This window comes from Ambystoma mexicanum, unplaced genomic scaffold (genome assembly GCF_040938575.1).
Source record: "Ambystoma mexicanum isolate Mex_15411 unplaced genomic scaffold, UKY_AmexF1_1 Mex_scaf84, whole genome shotgun sequence".
Lineage (NCBI taxonomy): Eukaryota > Metazoa > Chordata > Amphibia > Caudata > Ambystomatidae > Ambystoma > Ambystoma mexicanum.
The window spans coordinates 967479-995234 of NW_027182504.1; the positions used below are offsets into that span (position 1 = coordinate 967479).

The 27756-nt window shown below is 39.7% G+C and overlaps 3 non-coding genes across 3 annotated transcripts; all 3 read right to left on the reverse strand.

Moving 5' to 3' along the window:
- Positions 1-268: 268 nt before the first annotated feature.
- TRNAC-GCA (transfer RNA cysteine (anticodon GCA)) lies at positions 269-340 on the reverse strand. Its single transcript has one exon. It is a non-coding gene; the product is annotated as a tRNA-Cys (tRNA).
- Positions 341-3308: 2968 nt separating this feature from the next.
- Positions 3309-3380, reverse strand: TRNAC-GCA (transfer RNA cysteine (anticodon GCA)). The gene has a single exon. It is a non-coding gene; the product is annotated as a tRNA-Cys (tRNA).
- A 2723-nt stretch (positions 3381-6103) lies between these two features.
- Positions 6104-6175, reverse strand: TRNAC-GCA (transfer RNA cysteine (anticodon GCA)). The gene has a single exon. It is a non-coding gene; the product is annotated as a tRNA-Cys (tRNA).
- Positions 6176-27756: the final 21581 nt, after the last annotated feature.

The following is a 27756-nucleotide window of genomic DNA, read 5'->3' on the forward strand; positions in this document are numbered from 1 at the left end:
ATTATTGATTTCCACCACAGTTTTATAACATTCATATGAGCTTCCAATGGACTATTTCAAACTGATAATATCACCAGTAGAACTTGGGTGAATGTAATACACAACTTGTATCATACATAGAAATCCGAAACAGCTTAATGGTGTTTACCCTATGTTTCAGGAGATGATCAGGAGTATTTCAAAAGTAGAAATGTGTCGCTCATTACATAAAATGCTAAGATTGTAAATGTTTTCTTCAATTTATTTCTACATGTAAAACAGTTGGACAAGGGGGCACCCAGATTTAAACTAGGGACCTCTTGATCTGCAGTCAAATGCTCTACCACTGAGCTATACCCCCCTTTCTGAAATGTTCATCTTTATTTATTCAGTAATATGTACAAAGTGGAAGCAACATGCAATCACCATCAAAGCAATGCAATTTCAGCCACCAAACCCTCCTTATAAGTATAAGGGGTACAAAAGATGTCCTTTATCTGCCTTGGTAAAATACAGTGAGATTTCCATTGCAAGAATTCATACATTTCGTATCACATGTAGATCTTGGAACATGGAAAAAAAATCTTTTGTCAAATGCACACATTCTGCAAAATGTAACTGCTTCTCTACTGCAGTTTGTTGATTTTGTGCTAAGAGCATAGTTAAACCCAATTGTTCATTGTTTTGTATATGAAATGATGATATATCTTATTGTTTCTTACAGTGCATTGGGTTGAAAAACATTTTAACAGGATCTATTGAAGAGGGTATATGGTTATGAAACAGGGACTTCTTGAACTGCACACCTACGCTCTACCGCTGAGGTAAACCATTGAATTCTGAAAACTGCCCTTTTTTAAAAAGGTGATAGAGTGGGTCACTGTATGGAGCTTGTAGAACTAATGACATCAGTGCACTTCTGGTCAGCTGTACAAATTAATACATTTCATTAAGGGCATATTATCGGTTTCCACCACAGTTTTATAACATTCATATGAGCTTCCAATGGACTATTTCAAACTGATAATATCACCAGTAGAACTTGGGTGAATGTAAAACACAGCTTGTATCATATGAAGAAATCCTAAACAGTTTCATGGTGTTTACCCTATGTTTCAGGAGATGATCAGGAGTATTTCCAATGTGGAAATGTGTTGCTCATTACATAAAATGCTAAGATAGTAAATGTTTTCTTCAATTTATTTCTACAGGTAAAACATTTGGACAAGGGGGCACCCAGATTTGAACTAGGAACCTCTTGATCTGCAGTCCAATTCTCTACCACTGAGCTATACCCCCAATTCTCAAACATTCTCCTTTATCAATTCAGTAATATGTACAAAGTGCAAGCAACATGCAATCACCATCAAAGCAATGCAAATTCAGCCACCAAACCCTCCTTATAAGTATAAGGGGTACAAAAGATGTCCTTTATCTGCCTTGGTAAAATACAGTGAGGTTTCCATTTGACTCATCTGCATTCAAATGCTCTACCACTGAGCTAAACCCCCCTTTCTGAAATGTTCACCTTTATTTATTCAGTAATATGTACAAAGTGGAAGCAACATGCAATCACCATCAAAGCAATGCAATTTCAGCCACCAAACCCTCCTTATAAGTATAAGGGGTACAAAAGATGTCCTTTATCTGCCTTGGTACAATACAGTGAGGTTTCCATTGCAAGAATTCATACATTTCGTATCACATGTAGATCTTGGAACATGAAAAAGAACTTTTGTCAAATGCAGAAAAATTGTGCAAAACGTAACTGCTTCTCTACTGCAGTTTGTTGATTTTGTGCTAAGAGCATAGTTAAACCCAATTGTTCATTGTTTTGTATATGAAATGATGATATATCTTATTGTTTCTTACAGTGCATTGGGTTGAAAAACATTTTAACAGGATCTATTGAAGAGGGTATATGGTTATGAAACAGGGACTTCTTGAACTGCACTCCTACGCTCTACCACTGAGTTAAACCCTTGAATGCTGAAAACTGCCCTTTTTAAAAAAGGTGATAGAGTGGGTGACTGTATGGAACTTGTAGAACTATTGACATCAGTGCACTTCTGGTCAGCTGTACAAATTAATACATTTCATTAAGGGCATATTATTGGTTTCCACCACAGTTTCATAACATTCATATGAGCTTCCAATGGACTATTTCAAACTGATAATATCACCAGTAGAACTTGGGTGAATGTAAAACACAGCTTGTATCATATGAAGAAATCCTAAACAGTTTCATGGTGTTTAACCTATGTTTCAGGAGATGATCAGGAGTATTTCCAATGTAGAAATGTGTTGCTCATTACATAAAATGCTAAGATTGTAAATGCTTTCTTCAATTTATTTAATTTAAAAAATATTTCTACAGGTAAAACAGTTGGACAAGGGGGCACCCAGATTTGAACTAGGGACCTCTTGATCTGCAGTCAAATTCTCTACCACTGAGCTATACCCACTGTTCTGAAACATTCTACTTTATCAATTCAGTAATATGTACAAAGTGCAAGCAACATGCAATCACCATCAAAGCAATGCAAATTCAGCCACCAAACCCTCCTTATAAGTATAAGGGGTACAAAAGATGTCCTTTATCTGCCTTGGTAAAATACAGTGAGGTTTCCATTGCAAGAATTCATACATTTCGTATCACATGTAGATCTTGGAACATGGAACAGAAACTTGTGTCAAACGCACAAATTCTGCAAAACGTAACTGCTTCTCTACTGCAGTTTGTTGATTTTGTGCTAAGAGCATAGTTAAACCCAATTGTTCATTGTTTTGTATATGAAATGATGATATATCTTATTGTTTCTTACAGTGCATTGGGTTCAAAAACATTTTAACAGGATCTATTGAAGAGGGTATATGGTTATGAAACAGGGACTTCTTGAACTGCACTCCTACGCTCTACCACTGAGTTAAACCCTTGAATGCTGAAAACTGCCCTTTTTTAAAAAGGTGATTGAGTGGGTGACTGTATGGAATTTGTAGAACTAATGACATCAGTGCACTTCTGGTCAGCTGTACAAATTAATACATTTCATTAAGGGCATATTTTTGGTTTCCACCACAGTTTTATATCATTCATATGAGCTTCCAATGGACTATTTCAAACTGATAATATCACAGTAGAACTTGGGTGAATGTAAAACACAGCTTGTATCATATGAAGAAATCATAAACAGCTTAATGGTGTTTACCCTATGTTTCAGGAGATGATCAGGAGTATTTCAAATGTAGAAATGTGTTAGTCATTACATAAAATGCTAAGATTGTAAATGTTTTCTTCAATTTATTTCTACAGGTAAAACAATTGGACAAGGGGGCACCCAGATTTGAACTAGGGACCTCTTGATCTGCAGTCAAATGCTCTACCACTGAGCTATAGCCCCAGTTCTGAAATATTCACCTTTATTTATTCAGTAATATGTACAAAGTGGAAGCAACATGCTATCACCATCAAAGCAATGCATTTTCAGCCACCAAACCCTCCTTATAAGTTTAAGGGGTACAAAAGATGTCCTTTATCTGCCTTGGTAAAATACAGTGAGGTTTCCATTGCAAGAATTCATTGATTTCGTATCACATGTAGATCTTGGAACATGGAAAAAAAACTTTTGTCAAATGCACAAATTCTGCAAAACGTAACTGCTTCTCTTCTGCAGTTTGTTGATTTTGTGCTAAGAGCATAGTTAAACCCAATTGTTCATTGTTTTGTATATGAAATGATGATATATCTTATTGTTTCTTACAGTGCATTGGGTTGAAAAACATTTTAACAGGATCTATTGAAGAGGGTATGTGGTTATGAAACAGGGACTTCTTGAACTACACTCCTACGCTCTACCACTGACATAAACCCTTGAATGTTGAAAACTGCCCTGTTTTAAAAAGTGATAGAGTGGCTGACTGTATGGAACTTGCAGAACTAATGACATCAGTGTACTTCTGGTCAGCTGCACAAATTAATACATTTCATTAAGGGCATATTATTGGTTCCAATGGACTATTTCAAACTGATAATATCACCAGTAGAACTTGGGCGAATGTAATACACAGCTTGTATCATACAAAGAAATCCGAAACAGCTTAATGGTGTTTACCCTATGTTTCAGGAGATGATCAGGAGTATTTCAAATGTAGAAATGTGTTGCTCATTACATAAAATGCTAAGATTGTAAATGTTTTCTTCAATTTATTTAATAAAAAAAATATTTCTACAGGTAAAACAGTTGGACAAGGGGGCACCCAGATTTGAACTAGGGACCTCTTAATCTGCAGTGAAATGCTCTACCACTGAGCCATACCACCATTTCTGAAATGTTCACCTTTATTTATTCAGTAATATGTACAAAGTGGAAGCAACATGCAATCACCATCAAAGCAATGCATTTTCAGCCACCAAACCCTCCTTATAAGTATAAGGGGTACAAAAGATGTCCTTTATATGCCTTGGTAAAATACAGTGAGGTTTCCATTGCAAGAATTCATGCATTTCGTATCACATGTAGATCTTGGAACATGTAAAAAAAACTTTTGTCAAATGCACAAATTCTGCAAAACGTAACTGCTTCTCTACTGCAGTTTGTTGATTTTGTGCTAAGAGCATAGTTAAACCCAATTGTTCATTGTTTTCCATAAAAAATTATGATTTATCTTATTGTTTCTTACAGTGCATTGGGTTGAAAAACATTTTAACAGGATCTATTGAAGAGGGTAAATGGTTATGAAACAGGGACTTCTTGGACTGCACTCCTACGCTCTACCACTGACATAAACCCTTGAATGCTGAAAACTGCCTTTTTTTAAAAAGTGATAGAGTGGGTGACTGAATGGAACTTGTAGAACTAATGACATCAGTGCACTTTTGGTCAGCTGTACAAACTAATACATTTCATTAAGGGCATATTATAAGTTTCCACCACAGTTTTATAACATTCATATGAGCTTCCAATGGACTATTTCAAACTGATAATATCGCCAGTAGAACTTGGGTGAATGTAATACACAACTTGTATCATAGAAAGAAATCCGAAACAGCTTAATGGTGTTTACCCTATGTTTCAGGAGATGATCAGGTGTATTTCAAATGTAGAAATGTGTTGCTCATTACATAAAATGCTAAGATTGTAAATGTTTTCTTCAATTTATTTAAAAAAATATTTTTACAGGTAAAAGAGCTAGACAAGGGGGCACCTAGATTTGACCTAGGGACCTCTTCTCTTGATATGAGGTCAAATGCTCTACCACTGAGTTATAGCCCCAGTTCTGAAATGTTCACCTTTATTTATTCAGTAATATGTACAAAGTGGAAGCAACATGCAATCACCATCAAAGCAATGCATTTTCAGCCACCAAACCCTCCTTATAAGTATAAGGGGTACAAAAGATGTCCTTTATCTGCCTTGGTAAAATACAGTGAGGTTTCCATTGCAAGTATTCATTGATTTCGTATCACATGTAGATCTTGGAACATGGAAAAAAAACTTTTGTCAAATGCACAAATTCTGCAAAACGTAACTGCTTCTCTACTGCAGTTTGTTGATTTTGTGCTAAGAGCATAGTTAAACCCAATTGTTCATTGTTTTCTATATGAAATGATGATATATCTTATTGTTTCTTACAGTGCATTGGGTTGAAAAAAAATTTAACATGATCTATTGAAGAGGGTATATGGTTATGAAACAGGGACTTCTTGAACTGCACTCCTACGCTCCACCACTGACATAAACCCTTGAATGCTGAAAACTGCCCTTTTTTAAAAAGTGATAGAGTGGGTGACTGAATGGAACTTGTAAAACTAATGACATCAGTGCACTTCTGGTCAGCTGTACAAATTAATACATTTCATTAAGGGCATATTATTGGTTTCCACCACAGTTTTATAACATTCATATGAGCTTCCAATGGACTATTTCAAACTGATAATATCACCAGTAGAACTTGGGTGAATGTAATACACAACTTGTATCATACAAAGAAATCCGAAACAGCTTAATGGTGTTTACCCTACGTTTCAGGAGATGATCAGGAGTATTTCAAAAGTAGAAATGTGTCGCTCATTACATAAAATGCTAAGATTGTAAATGTTTTCTTCAGGTAAAACAGTTGGACAAGGGGGCACCCAGATTTAAACTAGGGACCTCTTGATCTGCAGTCAAATGCTCTACCACTGAGCTATACCCCCCTTTCTGAAATTTTCAACTTTATTTATTCAGTAATATGTACAAAGTGGAAGCAACATGCAATCACCATCAAAGCAATGCATTTTCAGCCACCAAACCCTCCTTATAAGTATCAGGGTACAAAAGATTTCCTTTATCTGCCTTGGTAAAATACAGTGAGGTTTCCATTGCAAGAATTCTTACATTTCGTATCACATGTAGATCTTGGAACATGGAAAAAACATCTTTTGTCAAATGCACAAATTCTGCAAAATGTAACTGCTTCTCTACTGCAGTTTGTTTATTTTGTGCTAAGAGCATAGTTAAACCCAATTGTTCATTGTTTTGTATATGAAATGATGATATATCCTATTGTTTCTAACAGTGCATTGGGATGAAAAACATTTTAACAGGATCTATTGAAGAGGGTATATGGTTATGAAACAGGGACTTCTTGAACTACACTCCTACGCTCTACCACTGACATAAACCCTTGAATGTTGAAAACTGCCCTTTTTTAAAAAGGTGATAGAGTGGGTGACTGTATGTAATTTGTAGAACTAATGACATCAGTGCACTTTCTGGTCAGCTGTACAAATTAATACATTTCATTAAGGGCATATTATTGGTTTCCACCACAGTTTTATAACATTCATTTGAGCTTCCAATGGACTATTTCAAACTGATAATATCACCAGTAGAACTTAGGTGAATGTAGAACACAGCTTGTATCATGTGAATAAATCCTAAACAGCTTAATGGTGTTTACCCTATGTTTCAGGAGGTGATCAGGAGTATTTCAAATGTAGAAATGTGTTGCTCATTACATAAAATGCTAAGATTGTAAATGTTTTATTCAATTTATTTAATTAAAAACATATTTCTACAGGTAAAACAGTGGGACAAGGGGGCACCCAGATTTGAACTAAGGACATCGTGATCTGCAGTCAAATGCACTACCACGGAGCTATACCCCCAGTTCTGAAATGTTCGCCTTTATTTATTCAGTAATATGTACAAAGTGCAAGCAACATGCAATCACCATCAAAGCAATGCATTTTCAGCCACCAAACCCTCCTTATAAGTAGAAGGGGTACAAAAGATGTCCTTCATCTGCCTTGGTAAAATACAGTGAGGTTTCCATTGCAAAAATTCATACATTTCGTATCACATGTAGATCTTGGAACATGGAAAAAAAACTTTTGTCAAATGCACAAATTCTGCAAAACGTAACTGCTTCTCTACTGCATTTTGTTGATTTTGTGCTAAGAGCATAGTTAAACCCAATTGTTCATTGTTTTGTATATGAAATGTTGATATATCCTATTGTTTCTTACAGTGCATTGGGTTGAAAAACATTTTAACATGATCTATTGAAGAGGGTATATGGTTATGAAACAGGGACTTCTTGAACTGCACTCCTACGCTCTACCATTGACATAAACCCTTGAATGTTGAAAACTGCCCTTTTTTAAAAAGGTGATAGAGTGGGTGACTGTATGGAACTTGTAGAACTAATTACATCAGTGCACTTTCTGGTCAGCTGTACAAATTAATACATTTCATTAAGGGCATATTATTGGTTTCCACCACAGTTTTATAACATTCATATGAGCTTCCAATGGACTATTTCAAACTGATAATATCACCAGTAGAACTTGGGTGAATGTAAAACACAGCTTGTATCATGTGAAGAAATCCTAAACAGCTTAATGGTGTTTACCCTATGTTTCAGGAGGTGATCAGGAGTATTTCAAATGTATAAATGTTTTGCTCATTACATAAAATGCTAAGATTGTAAATGTTTTCTTCAATTTATCTAATTAAAAAAATATTTCTACAGGTAAAACAAGTGGGCCCCCAGATTTGAACTAGGGACCTCTTGATCAAAAGTCAAATGCTCTATCATTGAGCTATACCCCCCATTCTAAAATGTTTACCTTTATTAATTCAGTAGTATGTACAAAGTGCAAGCAATGTGCAATCACCATCAAAGCAGTGCATTTTCAGCCACCAAACCCTCCTTATAAGTATATGGGGTGCGAAAGATGTCCTTTATATGCCTTGGTAAAATAAAGTGAGGTTTCCATTGCAAGAATTCATACATTTCGTATCACATGTAGATCTTGGAACATGGAAAAAAAAACGTTTGTCAAATGCATAAATTCGGCAAAACGTAACTGCTTCTCTACTGCAGTTTGTTGATTTGGTGCTAAGATCATAGTTAAACCCAATTGTTTTTTTGTTTTTTTATATGAAATGATGATATATCCTATTGTTTCTTACAGTGCATTGGGTTGAAAAACATTTTAACAGGATCTATTGAAGATTGTATGTGGTTATGAAACAGCGACTTCTTGAACTGAACTCCTACGCTCTACCACTGAGTTAAACCCTTGAATGCTGAAAACTGACCTTTTTTAAAAAGGTGATAGAGTGGGTGACTGTGTGGAACTTGTAGAACTAATGACATCAGTGAACTTCTGGTCAGCTGTACAAATTAATACATTTCATTAAGGGCATATTATTGGTTTCCACCACAGTTTTATAACATTCATATGAGCTTCCAATGGACTATTTCAAACTGATAATATCACCAGTAGAACTTGGGTGAATGTAAAACACAGCTTGTATCATATGAGGAAATCCTAAACAGCTTAATGGTGTTTATCCTATGTTTCAGGAGATGATCAGGAGTATTTCAAATGTAGAAATGTTTTGCTCATTACATAAAATGCTAAGATTGTAAATGTGTTCTTCAATTTATTTAATTAAAAAATATTTCTACAGGAAAAACAGTTGGACAAGGGGGCGACTAGATTTGAACTATGGACTTCTTGTTCTGTAATCAAATGCACTACCACTGAGCTATAGCCCCAGTTCTAAAATGTACACCTTTATTAATTCAGTAATATGTACAAAGTGGAAACAACATGCAATCACGATCAAAGCAATGCATTTTCAGCCACCAAACCCTCCTTATAAGTATATGGGGTGTGAAGGATGTCCTTTATTTGCCTTGGTAAAATGAAGTGAGGTTTCCATTGCAAGAATTCATACATTTCGTATCACATGTAGATCTTGGAACATGGAAAAAAAACTTTTGTCAAATGCACAAATTCTGCAAAACGTAACTGCTTCTCTACTGCAGTTTGTTTATTTTGTGCTAAGAGCATAGTTAAACCCAATTGTTCATTGTTTTCTATATGAAATGATGATATATCTTATTGTTTCTTACAGTGCATTGGGTTGAAATTTTTTTTAACATGATCTATTGAAGAGGGTATATGGTTATGAAACAGGTACTTCTTGAACTGCACTCCTACGCTCTACCACTGACATAAACCCTTGAATGCTAAAAACTGCCCTTTTTTAAAAAGTGATAGAGTGGGTGACTGAATGGAACTTGTAGAACTAATGACATCAGTGCACTTCTGGTCAGCTGTACAAATTAATACATTTCATTAAGGGCATATTATTGGTTTCCACCACAGTTTTATAACATTCATATGAGCTTCCAATGGACTATTTCAAACTGATAATATCACCAGTAGAACTTGGGTGAATGTAATACACAACTTGTATCATACAAAGAAATCTGAAACAGCTTAATGGTGTTTACCCTATGTTTCAGGAGATGATCAGGAGTATTTCAAAAGTAGAAATGTGTCGCTCATTACATAAAATGCTAAGATTGTAAATGTTTTCTTCAGGTAAAACAGTTGGACAATGGGGCACCCAGATTTAAACTAGGGACCTCTTGATCTGCAGTCAAATGCTCTACCACTGAGCTATACCCCCCTTTCTGAAATGTTCACCTTTATTTATTCAGTAATATGTATACAGTGGAAGCAACATGCAATCACCATCAAAGCAATGCATTTTCAGCCACCAAACCCTCCTTATAAGTATCAGGGTACAAAAGATTTCCTTTATCTGCCTTGGTAAAATACAGTGAGGTTTCCATTGCAAGAATTCTTACATTTCGTATCACATGTAGATCTTGGAACATGGAAAAAACATCTTTTGTCAAATGCACAAATTCTGCAAAATGTAACTGCTTCTCTACTGCAGTTTGTTTATTTTGTGCTAAGAGCATAGTTAAACCCAATTGTTCATTGTTTTGTATATGAAATGATGATATATCCTATTGTTTCTAACAGTGCATTGGGATGAAAAACATTTTAACATGATCTATTGAAGAGGGTATATGGTTATGAAACAGGGACTTCTTGAACTGCACTCCTATGCTCTACCATTGACATAAACCCTTGAATGTTGAAAACTGCCCTTTTTTAAAAAGGTGATAGAGTGGGTGACTGTATGGAACTTGTAGAACTAATGACATCAGTGCACTTTCTGGTCAGCTGTACAAATTAATACATTTCATTAAGGGCATATTATTGGTTTCCACCACAGTTTTATAACATTCATATCAGCTTCCAATGGACTATTTCAAACTGATAATATCACCAGTAGAACTTGGGTGAATGTAAAACACAGCTTGTATCATGTGAAGAAATCCTAAACAGCTTAATGGTGTTTACCCTATGTTTCAGGAGGTGATCAGGAGTATTTCAAATGTATAAATGTTTTGCTCATTACATAAAATGCTAAGATTGTAAATGTTTTCTTCAATTTATCTAATTAAAAAAATATTTCTACAGGTAAAACAAGTGGGCCCCCAGATTTGAACTAGGGACCTCTTTATTGAAAGTCAAATGCTCTATCATTGAGCTATACCCCCATTCTAAAATGTTTACCTTTATTAATTCAGTAGTATGTACAAAGTGCAAGCAATATGCAATCACCATCAAAGCAGTGCATTTTCAGCCACCAAACCCTCCTTATAAGTATATGGGGTGCGAAAGATGTCCTTTATCTGCCTTGGTAAAATAAAGTGAGGTTTCCATTGCAAGAATTCATACATTTCGTATCACATGTAGATCTTGGAACATGGATAAAAAAACGTTTGTCAAATGCATAAATTCTGCAAAACGTAACTGCTTCTCTACTGCAGTTTGTTGATTTGGTGCTAAGATCATAGTTAAACCCAATTGTTTTTTTGTTTTTTTATATGAAATGATGATATATCCTATTGTTTCTTACAGTGCATTGGGTTGAAAAACATTTTAACAGGATCTATTGAAGATTGTATGTGGTTATGAAACAGCGACTTCTTGAACTGAACTCCTACGCTCTACCACTGAGTTAAACCCTTGAATGCTGAAAACTGACCTTTTTTAAAAAGGTGATAGAGTGGGTGACTGTGTGGAACTTGTAGAACTAATGACATCAGTGAACTTCTGGTCAGCTGTACAAATTAATACATTTCATTAAGGGCATATTATTGGGTTCCACCACAGTTTTATAACATTCATATGAGCTTCCAATGGACTATTTCAAACTGATAATATCACCAGTAGAACTTGGGTGAATGTAAAACACAGCTTGTATCATATGAGGAAATCCTAAACAGCTTAATGGTGTTTATCCTATGTTTCAGGAGATGATCAGGCTTATTTCAAATGTAGAAATGTTTTGCTCATTACATAAAATGCTAAGATTGTAAATGTTTTCTTCAATTTATTTAATTAAAAAAATATTTCTACAGGTAAAACAATTGGACAAGGGGGCACCTAGATTTGAACTAAGGACCTCTTGATCTGCAGTCAAATGCACTACCACTGAGCTATACCCCCAGTTCTGAAATGTTCACCTTTATTTATTCAGTAATATGTACAAAGTGCAAGCAACATGCAATCACCATCAAAGCAATGAATTTTCAGCCACCAAACCCTGCTTATAAGTAGAAGGGGTACAAAAGATGTCCTTCATCTGCCTTGGTAAAATACAGTGAGGTTTCCATTGCAAAAATTCATACATTTCTTATCATATGTAGATCTTGGAACATGGAAAAAAACTTTTGTCAAATGCACAAATTCTGCAAAACGTAACTGCTTCTCTACTGCATTTTGTTGATTTTGTGCTAAGAGCATAGTTAAACCCAATTGTTAATTGTTTTCTATATGAAATGATGATATATTGGATTGTTTCTTACAGTTCATTGGGTTAAAAAATACATTTTAACAGGATCTATTGATGAGGGTATATGGTTATGAAACAGGGACTTCTTGAACTGCACTCCTACGCTCTACCACTGACATAAACCCTTGAATGCTGAAAACTGACCTTTTTTAAAAAGGTGATAGAGTGGGTGACTGTATGGAACTTGTAGAACTAATGACATCAGTTCACTTCTGGTCAGCTGTACAAATTGATACATTTCATTAAGGGCATATTATTGGTTTCCACCACAGTTTTATAACATTCATATGAGCTTCCAATGGACTATTTCAAACTGATAATATCACCAGTAGAACTTGGGTAAATGTAAAACACAGCTTGTATCATACGAAGAAATCATAAACAGCATAATGGTGTTTACCCTATCTTTCAGGAGATGATCAGGAGTATTTCAAATGTAGAAATGTGTTGCTCATTACATAAAATGCTAAGATTGTAAATGTTTTCTTCAATTTATTTAATTAAAAAAATATTTCTACAGGTAAAACAGGTGGACAAGGGGTCACCCAGATTTGAATTAGGGACCTCTTGAGCTGAAGTTAAATGCTCTACCACTGAGCTATACCCCCAGATCTTAAATGTTCACCTGTTTTTATTCAGTAATATGTACAAAGTGGAAATAAGATGCAATCACCATGAAAACAATGCATTTTCAGTCACCAAACCCTCCTTATAAGTATAAGGGGTACACAAGATGTCCTTTATCTGCCTTGGTAAAATACAGTGAGGTTTCCATTGCAAGATTTCATACATTTCGTATCACATGTAGATCTTGGAACATGGAAAAAAAATCTTTTGTCAAATGCACACATTCTGCAAAATGTAACTACTTCTCTACTGCAGTTTGTTGATTTTGTGCTAAGAGCATAGTTAAACCCAATAGTTCATTGTTTTGTATATGAAATGATGATATATCCTATTGTTTCTTACAGTGCATTGGGTTGAAAAACATTTAACATGATCTATTGAAGAGGGTATATGGTTATGAAACAGGGACTTCTTGAACTGCACTCCTACGCTCTACCATTGACATAAACCCTTGAATGTTGAAAACTGCCCTTTTTTAAAAAGGTGATAGAGTGGGTGACTGTATGGAACTTGTAGAACTAATGACATCAGTGCACTTTCTTGTCAGCTGTACAAATTAATACATTTCATTAAGGGCTGTAAGGATATTTGGCGTGTTACAGCACAGAGTACAGCACTACTGCACAGGTAGCATTTTTTTTGATGCAGCACCACCACATGGGTGTGGTGCATTGCTATATGTGTTGCCAGAGTAACATGGACATATAAGTAAAGACAGGCTATTCAGTCAAAGACAATTTTTACATATAAGATGCAAATCTATTTTTACAGTTAAAAGCACACATGTGCACATTCAAAATGCACACTATTTTTCACCTGAAATGCCTGTGTTGCAAGAGACACATTTGAAAATTAATAACTAACCTTATTAATAACTAACCTGACTAATAAAACTTCATTTAACATAACCCATTAATAAAAATGTCTCTCCACTGCAGAATTAGGCCTACTCTGAAAGTGATCTTTTAAACGCACATTCATTTATTTTTCTCTGCTGCTCTGTCCACATAACTACAGGAAGCAAAGAGCTCGAAGGAACAAGAAATCAGTTTGTTACAATTGCCACTGTAGAAGTGAGCCATTGTGTAGTGAGGGAGGAGATGACATGATTGATTCTGATTGGAGCCGCGTCATAGCAAGTATCATGCTAGAGGCTGTGATTAGAACTTTGCTGGAGAAGCTTGAGGAGAGGGGGAGAACAATCGAGATCTGGCAGAGCTGGGAGAAGGATCTTTTACTGGCTGGGGCATTCCTGCTGCAAAAGCTGAGAGTTCCAGGCAATAACCCCGGTTTGAGAACGGCAGACGCTTGTTCTCACTGGGGTTGATTTTCAAGATGAGTGATGAAAACAACTATTTGCAAAATGAAGCAAACAGACTCCTTAAAAAGTGTAAGGACTTAGAACAGCAAATGTGCATTCCCAAGTCCCAGGAGAGGCGGCAGGGTACCACATTCAATGGAGTGGAGGTGAATTCAGTTCTGCCCAACGAGCTAGTGCTCCAGTGACTGGGCCAGTGACTGAACTTGGTTGCTGCGCCCTTGGGGGATTTGATACTCCCATTGGGGGCAGCCACCAATCTCATACACCTGAAAACAGGATTGAATCACAAAGTAGTGCAATTCCATGCATTGCAACAAGTAGCCCCATAAAAATAATGAAATCCAAAAAAGCCCTGATCAAACCATTTAAAAAGGGAGGTGAATGCTGCATTGAGGATCATTTAGAAGAGGTGCATGACATTTTTAAAGCACTCCAGATACCTAAGGAACAGTACAGACAATATTTTCATTTAACTTTAGATGCCCCGACGGCCAGCATCATAAGGGAATTAAATGAACAGCAGAATATGACCTGGGTGGAGTTTGAAAAAGAAATTAGGCGTCATTTTTCTCCTTTTCAGTCATTGCAGGAGGCAAAGAAAGTCGCTTACACAATCACTGCTGGACCTAATACATCCCCTCGCCAATTTTTACAAGACTTAAAAAGAGCATTTTCTCGCTTTGATGTATCTTTTGACCCAAATTCCAATGAGTTTAAAACTGCATACTTCTATGGGCTACAGAAAGACATCATATCCCAATTGGTCCGTGAATTTGACCGTGACAAGTCCCTTGAATGGATTGTACATCAAAGCACAAAACTATATGAGGTACTCTATTGTCAGGGTAGAGAAAGTGATAAAATGAAAGATACTAGACCTAAATCCAAAGAACCCTCAGCCACAGTAATGGAAATCAGGTCAGCCAAAATGTCCCTTGAGTCTGCTCAAAGCCAAGGTAAAAATAATGTGACACCTGAACAAAGGGGTAATCAACAAAGATCGCCATTTCCTGTACCAATGTTCCAATCACATGATCCTAGTAATAGGGAGAGCTAGATCAGCCCTAGTTATTTAAGGGACAGACCCCGGGTAGGATATCGGCCTGATATGGCAGGTATGAACAATAACCAGAGACAAAATCAAGATCAAAGAAATGATGGTCCCTACCAGTCATTGGGGACACAGAGCAGATTTGATCCCAACACCATGATATATGGTAATCAGGATAGACCCCGATATGTGGATCGATTTACTGATAATGGAAATCAACATAGGGGCCAGTACGCACAATCTGAGAGACAGGACATGAGGCAAAACATGAACTACAATCCACGTCAGTACAATGATTCCCCACCAGGGGACTATAATCAAAGGATGGGTGCACCCCGCTCCCCTCCACAAATGAATCAAGAGTTCAGAAACCATCCCAACCGACATCAATCACCTGAGAGGTATCAGAATAGATCCAATCAGGGGGAAAACAACCAATATCGACCTAGGCCACAGAAAGAGGATTCTAGAGAGATGGAAAGGTTCCAGTGCCTTGAGGCCCAAGTGAAAATGTTAGCTGAGCAAATAGGAAAGCTCTATACAGCGCAAAAACAACCTTCCAAAGAGGGGGCTGATGGCCATAGCAATGACCGGGGGGCTTCCGAAAAGTGACTAAGTACTCATGATAACTGCAGTGCCAAAATGACAGATTGCTCTGATATAATTTTGCTTAACGACTCTGAGATGCCTAATGAATTAAAAATGAAAGTGCCAGTAAATGAACATGTGACAGAAAGTGCAACTACTTCTAAAAAAGAGGTACGGTTTAACCTGGAGCTAAATAAAACAGTAAAGATTTGCACAAATGAAAAAGAAACATTAGGAATTCCAAAAGAACAAAGGGACAGATTTAAGAAAAATGACTCATGCATGGGGAATACCAGTGAACAGGGAGTAAGTGGGGATGCTATAGCTCCTTCCCTGGGCAAGCAAAACAATGACCAAACACAGGCAGAAAAAGGGTATACTCAAATGGAGGGTACAAGTCAATCACCTGAAGAATTCTTTGAGCCACATATTTTTGAAGAGGCTGAAAGGGCTGGTATCACACTAAATGATCACAAATGCACAGAATTAAAAAATGACAAATTGCTGAATGATGTTGTTACACATGTTCAGTTGGAAGGTTGTAGTGTGGTCTCTGATGTTACCCAGATGGATGGGCGAACAGTGGCCACACTCCAAAAAACCTCTGATCATGGAGAAATGAATAAAGTCTCTCGCGCAGAAATGGGTAAAAAGGAGGGAAACATGTCTTTCCATTTACCAATGTGCTTAGCCAAAAGTGAAAAAGGCCTGAGAAAGGTGAGCCCTGAAATCAGTAAGAATTCACACTTCTTATGTATATTAGAGGAAGTTGAGCACAAATATTATGCACCCATCACTGTAGAAGAAAAATGCCACACCTTTGCTATGATTGACACTGGCACACAGGCCACAATTATGTCCAAGGAGCTGGTAAAGAGTATCAATGAAGGGAGATCCCCACAGAGTCAGATCACAGTGAAGGAAAATCAAGGTCCAGTGCATAACTTTAATGGGGAGGAGGTGCCCATCATAGGTGTAACTGAGGTTGACATAAAAATAGGAAAGCTCAGAATGAAACAAGAGGTATTGATCACATCTATTTGTGAAATTCCATTTCTGATGGGGACAGGTTGCTTGAAAAGATTGTCTCCTCTCATAGATGGGGTGAATGGAGTGCTGTGGTCCTTAACCAAAAAACCATTGAGGCCTAAGAAACTAAAATCACAAAACAGCAACATAAATGAATGTCACACCGTTGCCAAAACAAATGATGCTGTGGAGGTATATCTCCAGAATAGTTGCATACCTAGTGTCACTGTTATATTAATGTGTCAAGACAAAATGCAGAGCGACAATGAAAAACTACCTGTACAAATATACTTGGACCCAAGGAAAAATTGGCAGACTGCCATAGATGAGCACACATTACGTTTTTATTTAAAAGAGAAAACATGCAAACAGAATATTGTTCCTAAAACAGATTCAGAAAAACACATTACCACTCTGGCAGAAATACACATGGAAGATGAGTAACCATGGGTTCATGTTGGTATAAATGACTATTTTAAGACAATAAAAGGCACTTTAGCGCTTGGACATGAAAGGAGTTTCATTAATGAGAAATTGTTGCAAAAAATAATGGAGAGGGAAGAAATCCCGAAATTTAGGATTAAAAACCAATATGTTTCTGGGTTGGACAGTCCAGACTTTAAAAACCGAATTGCAGGCAGATGCATGCTTAAAATTAGCATTGGGCAGAAAACAATTTACCATAATGTATGGATAGTGAGTGGAGCACAAAATGAATTTTACATGGGCAATGACATCATGCACAGAATGTGTATGGTGTTAGATTTCCTTAATCAAAAAAATGGTCACGCCTAGGTGGTCCGGCACCTGAATTTGAAGACAAAAGAAGGGCTTATCATTGTGCACAACTGGTTTCTTATGCAATCGAATTACAAATGAGGAAAGATACTATTATTCCTGCATTTACAAAACAGTTTGCAATAACACTGAAATGCAAAAATGGAGAGCAGATGAAAGACTCTGATGCATTTGTATGCCTGAATGAATCCATAAAACAGCAAGGCCTGGATTATGAATACATTACATTGGTAGATATTGGTGAAGGATCTGTAAAAATTATGGTAAATAATAAAGGTTGTCAGGATATTCATTTAGAGAAAAACTCCCCATTAGGAATGGCCATACAAAAATCACATTATACGGCAGATTTAAATAACATGGTGATTGGAAATATCCCTGAAAAGTATGTAGATGCCAAGGGTGAGTTGCCAGAACACCTGGACTCTCAGCCCAAAGGAATATTTAAAATTCATTCTGTGTATCCTTATGATTCAAATGAGACAGTGTGCTGCCATCAAGAGGATTGCATAATATTAATTTAAATGAAAATGAAACAGAAAATCAGCCCATTGAAGTGGAAGCTGATATGCCAAAATATTTAAAAGTGGCAGCTTTACAAAAAGACACAGCCACACAGTTAGAGGAAAGCGCCGAGATTCCCTTACCAGAAGATTTTCCAGAATTTTCCAAAATGGTAGAAGAGCAGATCTCCTTAGCAGATGCGTGTGACAGCAATGAGGATAGCGACAATCTGAGGGAGATATTTATGGAGTTTAAGGATGTATTTGCAAAAGATGCTTATGATTGTGGTTTAACTGATATACATGTGGCCACACTACCAGAAGGGTGTAGCAGAAGCCCAGTGTTTGTACGCCAGTATAGACTACCGCTGGCATGTTTAGAATCATTGGCAGAGATTATTAAAAATTTGGAATCGCGGGGAATCATCAGGCCCATTCATAGCACATCCAATACACCTATTTTAGGTGTGTTAAAGCCAAATGGTCAATGGCGGCTATGTGCAGACTTGAGAGAGTTAAATAAAAGAGTACCAGTATCTAGATGGCCACTGCCATTCCTTGATCAGGGCCTAGCTCAGGTACATGGTTCAAAAGTATTTACCACATAAGATCTCACCTCTGGATATTGGTGCGTGCCATTGGCAGAGGAGATACAACATTTATTTTCCTTTACATTTGACAGGACTCAATACGCCTGGCTTAGAGCTCTGTTCGGGTACATCAATAGTGGGAGTGAATTTGGCATATTTTTGAGAAATGCCATGCCAGATGCAGCGGAAAGAGGAACAATAGTTTACGTGGACGATGTCCTGATAAAAAATGAAAGCCTGAAAAGCCATTTTGATGAAATAAGACATGTGCTTGGCTAATTGCAGAAAGCAGGCGCCAAAGTATCTTTGCAAAAAGCACAATGGTGCAAGAAAAAAGTGAACTTTCTAGGGCATGAAGTGACTGAACATGGGCTAAATCCACAAATGAAGAAAATAGAGGCCATACAAAGATTAAAAGATCCTAAAAATGTGAAAGGAGTAAAAGGTTTATTAGGGATGACAGGCTATAACAGAAAGTTCATTGAAAATTATGCAGAAATCACTCAACCATTGACTAAACTGCTTAAACTGAATACTCCCTGTAAATGGGAAAAAGAGCAGTCTGATGCAGTGGCTAAATTAAAGTAATGTCTTGTAAAGGCACCATGTTTGGCATATCCCATAAAGTACAGGGATTTCTTTATATAAATAGGTTTTTCTGAACATTGTATGTCAGCAGTGTTATCACAAAAACACGATTTGAATCACAAAACCATTGCCTATGCAAGTAAGGCATTGTCCCAAGTTGAAATGAAATTTAATGAATGTGAAAAGGCCCTATTAACCACTGTGTGGGCGCTACAACATTTCCGCCCCATTGTTCAGGGAGAAAAGGTGATTATTGAAACAAATCATCAACCTTTGCAATTTTTAGAGAGTAAAAGAATTAGATCAGGTAATCTAGCGCAGTCCAGATTCACTTCATGGACGCTGGCATTACAAGGTTTTCCTGTAGAAGTGAGATATGGACAAAATAAAAAGAACCCAATTGCTCAAGGGTTAGCTGACTTACATGACTGCGCAGCTGAACAAATACCAAATGAAATGGAAGTGGAAACTAGTTTGCAGGAATTTGAACAATCACCACACAAAGCTTTTGATGAAAAAACATGCAAGGATTTGCCAACTGTATATGTGGATGGTTGTGCTTTTCACATTGAAAATGACCGTAATAAACAATTAGTGGCAGGAATAGGAAATGTCTGGTTGAAATGTGAAGGCGTCCCCAGTATAGGGATGAGGATTGGAGATAGGAGCAGTCAGGTGGCGGAATTGGCATCCATTTATAAAGCAATTACTACTGCAGTTGATAAAAAGTTCAGTGAAATTGTCCTGGTGACTGATTCTGACTATGCACGGAATAGCTTTGTGGAGTATTTGCCTGGTTGGAAAGCAAGAGGCATGGTTACATACAACAAAAAGTCACTTAAACATGGAAAAATGATACAAGCCATAGACAAATTGGTGTCAGAGAATAATTTAACAATATACTGGAGAAAAATTCGTGGGCATTTAAAAACACCAGGAGAGGATAAGGAGGGAAATGATAAGGCAGACCACCTGGCTAAGATTGGGGCTGTGATGGGAGAATTGCTACCTATTGATTATTTAATGGGTGGAATAAAAATTGATGCAGTAACACGTTTTAAAGCACCAAAGGAGGTAGATCAACCAGTGGTACAGTGGAGTCATGACACGCCAGACCAAGATTTGATTGAGGCACAAAAGAATGATCGAATTTTGGGAATCTATTATAATCATTTGATAGATCCTGAACAAAATCCTTTAACAGAAAATGATTGTATGGGAAAAGAAGAGTTGAGGGTGCTATTAAAGAACAAAACACGAATCAGATTACAGGATGGACTCATGATTAGAGAGTCCATAACAGGACAAATACAGTGGGTGGTACCCCTTTCATTCAGAGGGCTAATGCTACACCATGCACATGATGCCATAACTGCAGGCCATAGAGGTTCACAAAAAACATTGGAAATACTGAAAGATTATGCTTACTGGCCACATATGTCCCAAGATGTGGAATTATATACTAGAGGATGTCTAGTATGCGCCCAATTTAAAGCTGCTTCACCAATGCATAGAGTCCCATTAATGAAAAGAGGCCTAACTCTTCCATGGTCAGATTTGCAAATAGACTATGTAGGGCCTTTAAAAAGGTCGAGCAGAGGAAACCGTTATATTTTAAGTGTGGTATGTTTGATGTCAAAGTGGATTGAATGCATTCCTGCACCAGATTGTAGTGCGCAAACAGCAGCCACATTGCTGGTGAACCATGTGTTCTCAAGGTTTGGGTTGCCACAAAGAATTGAGTCAGACAGAGGAAGTCATTTCACAAGTATTCTAACGAGTAAGGTATGGCAAATACTGGGTGTGAAAAGAAAACTACATATTGCATATCGGGCGGTCTCTTCAGGTGGAGTTGAACGAAGCAATAGGTCTGTTGTGGATATTTTAAAGAAATTCATGGCAGAAGCAGGTTCCAGCTGGGATTCACGTTTACCGTTGGTTTTGATGGCAATCAGATCAACTCCTGTCAAAGCAACAGGTGTTAGCCCCCATGAGGTCTTGACAGGTAGGAAAATGGTGTTACCACAACACCTACTATACAGAAAACATGAGCAAACACTTGTGAGTGCATCCACAGTTCATGAATATATTGATGAAATGAGGAGGCATTTGAAACATGCATTTGCTTTTGTGCAGAGAAATCTGGAAAGAGCTGCTGACAGTGCAAAGTCTTATTATGATAAAAATACATCAGTAAAGGAATACAGTGTAGGGGATCAGGTGTACAAGTTTCATTTTGGAAAAAGTAAACAGAAAAATTCTAAATTTCTAGCAGCCTGGCAGGGGCCATTTCGAATTATAGATAAGGTCTCTCCTGTGGTTTATAAAATTTTGAAAAATGAAGGTGAAACGGCGATAGAGCAGTTTGTCCATGTAAATCAGATCAAACCATGCCATCCCAGACACGAGATCAGGCGGCTTGAGCATGTAGAAACAGAAAGCCCTGGGGCTACTACCCACTGATGCACACAATACAACATGAAGTCCCTTGAACACAAAAAGAGAAAATAAATGGATATGAAGTGGGAGAATGGAAAAACAGGCTCCCGTCCTTCCCCTCTCGCGCCTGGCCTAAAGGATCACGGCCCAGGCACCCGCCACGAGAAGAGTTTGCCCATCTACCAGACGACCAAATACCCTGGTACAGGAACATACGGATGTGTCCATCTGCCTGCCCAGCAGCACGCCCTGCCCATGCCGACACCTGCGGCACTGATCAACTAGATTAAAACCTACACGTCGTTAGAGATGCCATGACGACCTAGCCAACGGTCAGCACACCTGTGCAAATATACACAATGGACACTCCCGCACCAATCTACACGAAGAATACACTCAGTGCTATGACGTAAGCGACAGACATACTCACGGACGTGCATCTTTATTATTTTTCACATAGGCTCTCAAAATGCAGAAACGCAAGACGCATCATGAACTCATCTAAAAAGCTTGCTTACGCTTCTCCTAAACCCAGGTGCCATAATGAGAAATATAACGAAGACACGATACTGGTTATAAGACAATATGATACTATAACCTAAAGCGCCTGTGCACCAAACGGTTCCACCTATACACCAGGCCTAAGTAGGCCGCAAGCAAGAGCTTCCATGGACGTTAAAAGAACAAGAGTCAGGTTGCTGATCCTGCAGAATGAGCCCGGTGAAAGCAGACAGCCAAGGTCGCAATGTTGCAAACCCACATTCCGAAAGCATACCATCAAGGGCACGATGTTGCAACCTCGCACGCCGCACACCAACGTTAAAGTCACACCTGCAAATTAAACCAGGCACACAGTGGAAAAACAATATTAATTGTGCAGAAGTCTGCCTCAAACACGGTCCCACCTCACGTGACCAAGCTGAACTTGACAGGATGCCAAACCCAGGAGAAAGAAGGCGTCTGGATCCTTCGGTACAAGACACAGGCAGACACACTTAAAAGGCTCAATGGACATCTGCGACAGTGGGAGTAGTCGGCCTTCTCGCTCATGAATAAGTCCTCACATTGTCTGCACGTACTCATAGTGAAACATTGTTGCAAATGACAGGTACACCGAGAGCTGGGAACAGCGATGGTCCCATGCTGGGAAGCTCGCGGGCGCACCAATCAGAACATGGGGCTCTTATCACTGACGCCATTAACATTGACCAATCATCAGGAGTCTTCATGTAACAATTCTCATGTATCTAATTGTAGGGACAACCCAGTATATCACCTGACTAACCCTTGTCCACTAATATTGTTCTCTATACGTATGCTATACTAACCCTACCACTCGAGCAACCAATTAAGAGTGGCGATAGGTTTTTTGCTAACTTTCTAAGGTGACGCAAGTAGCGCGTCATACTAAGGTAAAAAGGGCCTGCGAGCCCCACGATTGTGTGTGTGTCAGGACGGACGCGTACGATCCTTGACCCATCCCTGCCGTTTTTGTTTAATAAACAGCAGAGTCACTTTGCTTCTTGTGTGTGTCTCATACTCTATCTCATCTGGGATATACGGGAGGAGATGGGGCCTCCCTGCCCGGAGGTCTGCGGACGGCCCGGCCGACCCCGGCAGAATTTCCCCCCGACAAGTTGGAGGCACTGCTGAGATCTGTTTAAGATCCGCCTTTTTATTTTTTTACTTTTTCCAGGCACTCCAGTTGCGAGGAGGCGCGGCGGCGCGGCCCCCTCTGCCGTCGCCCCCTTCTGAGGACTACAGGACCATCGCAGAGCTGCGAGAAGACCGGACAGCGCAATCCGGATATTGGCCCTCGGGAGCCGGTTGAGAAGTATCCCGCCCGCGGTTGGCAAGTGTCCAGACGTGGTCCAGACGAGGGGAGGTGACGAGCCGCTTGGAGGGGTGCACGCAGTCGAGCGGCCCCGCATCAAGAGAACTTGGTGAGCATGCCACGCACAACAAGCAATGTGAAATTGTGAGGGAGGGGGGAGGAATTAAATACGGGAGGCGGGAGGTGTTGCAGAGGTGCGCGGCGAAGGTTTGACAACTTAGTGTTGGAAATAGAATGAATGGTAGTCGAACAAGTGCGAGAGCAGTCGACTACGTTACGCGAGAGAGGGGGGCGGAGCACGAAAACATCACGTGCGGCCGCTCGTAGAAACTGATTGGCCTAGGTAGCGACTACGTGCAAGGGTGGGTGTGTGTGGTTTCCTACGATTTGGCATTTATTGATCAATGAGTAGATGAGGATCCCTATTGTTTGAGCAGGAAACCCGATAGATAGATGATGTTTCCCTGTAGGCGGTAGCTAGTTAGTTGCCTAATACGGAAGATAATTGGCTGGTTAAGCCCTCCTGTCGAGGGGCGTATCACACGCGAGGCGACGCAGTGTGCGCAGTCCGATTATATTATTGATTTGATTACCTTGTTCCAGGAGTGACAGGAAGACAGCTGTAGGGTTAACGGGGGTAGATTGCAAGTGTATTTTGAACTTAAAGAATATATAAAGAACTTATCAGTAGCTCGAAGAGATCGGTGACGTCACCAGTAGGGCTTTCATAGGATATCGCGAGCACAAGGAATCTTCGTCTTGAGAGTGGTGGGGAAGAGAACTGTGGTAAGGGAGTGGAAACGGAGATAAACGGTAATGAGTTGATCGGGGAAAGGCGAAACGGGGGACGTGGCTGCGCACGGAGAACGCCGGCCACGGCAAAGTGTAGAAGGGGGAGGAGCACGTGAAAGTAGGACAACTGTATAAGAACGCCATAAAGGGGTACGCAGCCGCAGGGGGCTACGTGCGCCTCGGCCGCAGGGGGCTGTAAGGGTGTTGTATAAAGAAAGAAAGACAGAAGAAAATATACAAATGTAACATACTATATTTTTTATAATTTTCCTTAGCGGACTATCGTAAGTCCCCAATTTACGGGGCCAGGTAACAATATAAGGCTGTATATTGTAAACTACTAGTGAGGTAAATTGCTACCAGATAGGGGAAGGGTAGCAAGTGGAGCGCTACTATGTCATACGGGACAGGATTGGGAGGGTGGGGGAACACCCTCTCTACCCCACTACAACACATATGCACAACACTGCCACCCCATAGGGAGAAACTGATTAAGTATAGCATAGAATGGACCCAGGGGACGGATAACAAAATGCTAATACCGTGGCCGCCTAATGGTAGCCTCGATCCATATGCCCAACATTCACTATTAAACCATATGCACAATACATATAAAGGGAAGAAGTTGGCAAACCACGTGGAAGTGTTTAACTTATGGAGGATGTTCCAGGGGTCCCGACCAGGACCAAATGGAATGTTCACTATGGGGGAAATACCGGAAGAAAAAGAGATTAAGGAGGAAGGAGAGGATGGGAAACAGGGGAGTGGGGACCCAAAGAACACGAGGAACAGAGGAGAGGGAGGAGAAAAGAATAATAAAACAGATGAGATAAAAAAGGAACCGAGCAACGAGATACCCATAGCAAAGGGAGTGAAAACAGAGTGAGGGGGGTTGTACCCTTTAAGAGAATTAGGAGAAATAGAAAGAGGACAGTTAAGGGCGGCTGAGGGATACTCGAACCCGGCATACAGCCCTCCACCATATGTGGCTCATAGGAAAATGCCAGCAGGGGAGGGGAGGACTTGTAACACTCACCTGATTCCCTCGGAGGCGCGGGTCTTGACTGGGCGGTGAAACCGTCTTCAGCGTTAGGCGTAGGATTCCTTTGGCTCCCGGATTAGGCCCCTTCTTCACTGAAAATTTGACCCGAAGGGTGAGGTGTCTGCAAGTAGAAAATCTAGGTATTAGTGGCTGGAAGGCTGGGAGAAGTTCCAAGCCCCTCTCTCCCTCTCTTCCCGTGGTACTGGGTTGTAGTCGCGCTCACCTTAAATAGGTGAATGCCGGGCTCTCCATCCTGCGTCTTGTGCAGGGGCGCTGGGTCCAGTTACTTCACTGGATTTGAGTTCAGCCTCTTGATTGCAGAGGGTGATTTGAGAGCGATGCCGCCGTTTGCTGCACGAGCGTGACTTGTAAGTATTAAAGTTCTTTTTAGATTGCTCTCTTATAATGTCTATGTCTTTTTCCTTTTCAGTTGCTGCCGATGCCAAAGAAGATGCCCTCCCGGTTCGTGGCAAGGAATAAAGCAAGAAGATGGAGAATAGGATGGCACATAAGAAGAAAGGCTGCTCTAGGGCTGTAGAATACACCTTAATGTCTCTTTTTGTCTTTACAGGTGATGGAATGCGGCGCGAGCAGAGTTGAGGCGAGCGTAATGCAGGTAAGTCGTTTTGCAACTAAGCGTTAGTAACCAATGTTCTTTGTCTTTGCAGGCCCGATGCCGGACGAGAAATGCAGAAAAAACGCCTTGGATGCTGCCGATGGATCGGGTAAGTTGAAGCGCCAACCTTGCTTTTGCCTAACCTGTGCCTTTTGTTTTTGCAGGAGTTGCTGAAGACTGCAGATTGGTTCCAGCAGGTAATTTTCTTATTCACAGGATCCGGAGCTGAAGATTCCCTGGAGCTGACACGGTGAGCGTCCTGCTGCAGATGCAGAATAACGCGAAGCACGTTGCACCAATCGGGTGTGGTTTAAATAGCCCACAGGAGTGCTTAGGTGTCTCCTTCCTCAGCCTCGCCCAGGAAAAAAGAGTTCCTGCTTCCAGAAGGATTCCAGCATCAATGATCCAGGGAGTGGTGCCTGCCCCACCCAGAAGAAAAAGTAGTCCTTGCCAGAAGAGAATGAAACATCATTCTGCTGGTAAGTAAGCAGCATGGTCTGCTGCAGGTAGGTCCACCCAAGCACTTTCACACTTGTTATGAGCCCGGCGCTTCCTGTGCTGGGACTGGTCCATTTTATGAGCCTGGCACCACCGGTGCCAGGACAGGGTCCAAAAGGTCCCCATTGGGACTGGCTGGCGCCGATGGTATATGTTATGAGCCTGCTTCCAAGGGTGTTGGGTTGGTCCTGACTCCTTGGAAGCAGTGGTCATGACAGCACCCCCCCTCAAGGCCCCTCCCAAATTCGTCTTCCCCGGGGGTTTCGGTTTATCAGGAAAATTTTGATGAAACTTCTTAACCAGACGGGGTGCATGAACATGTTCCGACGGTTCCCAAGATCTTTCCTGAGGGCCATAACCTTTCCAGTCAATCAGATAGTATAGTTTTGATTTGGAAATCTTGGAGTCTAGGATGTCTTGTATTTCGAATTCCAGTTCTCCGTCCACAAGAATAGGGTCTGGAGATTTCGTCAAACGGGTTCCAGGTTGCATGGGCTTCAGTAGAGAAACGTGGAAAACTGGATGTATTTTCATATGGGCAGGTAGACCCAATTTAACTGCCACTGGATTTATTATGGCAGTGATTGGGTAAGGTCCCAGGTATCGTGGATTGAAAGTACGCGGTCCTTTGAGAGGTAAATGTTTGGTTGATAGCCAGACTTGATCTCCCACAAGATATTGAGGGGCCTCCTTTCGACGTAGGTCTGCACACTTCTTGTATTGTTCCTTGGCTCGCTTAAGGTGAGACGTGGCCTCTTTAAAGCCTTGAGTGATTGTAGAATGCAGATGATCTACAGCTGGGGTCCCAAGAGTCTGAGGTGGATCAAGATTTGAGGTGCAGGGGTGGATTCCATATAAAAGAAAAAAGGAGTCTTTCCGGTTCCAGCATGGACTGAATTATTATAAGCGTACTCCGCAATCCAGAGAATGTCTTTCCAAGTACTCTCCGATTGTTGTAACATGCAGCGCAAATATTGTTCCAGGGTTTGGTTGGTCCTCTCGGTCTGCCCGTCGGTCTGGGGATGATGGCTGGTTGAAAGTCTTACATCAATTTGGGCTAGGCGACAACAACTCCGCCAGAAGTGGGAAATAAATTGACTTCCTCTGTCTGAGATTAAAACTGAAGGAAAGCCGTGCAACCGAACGATGTTTTCGAGGAACTCTCGGGCCAGAATTGAAGCTGTGGGTAACCCTTTTAATGGGATGAAATGAGCCATTTTCGAGAATAGGTCTACAATTA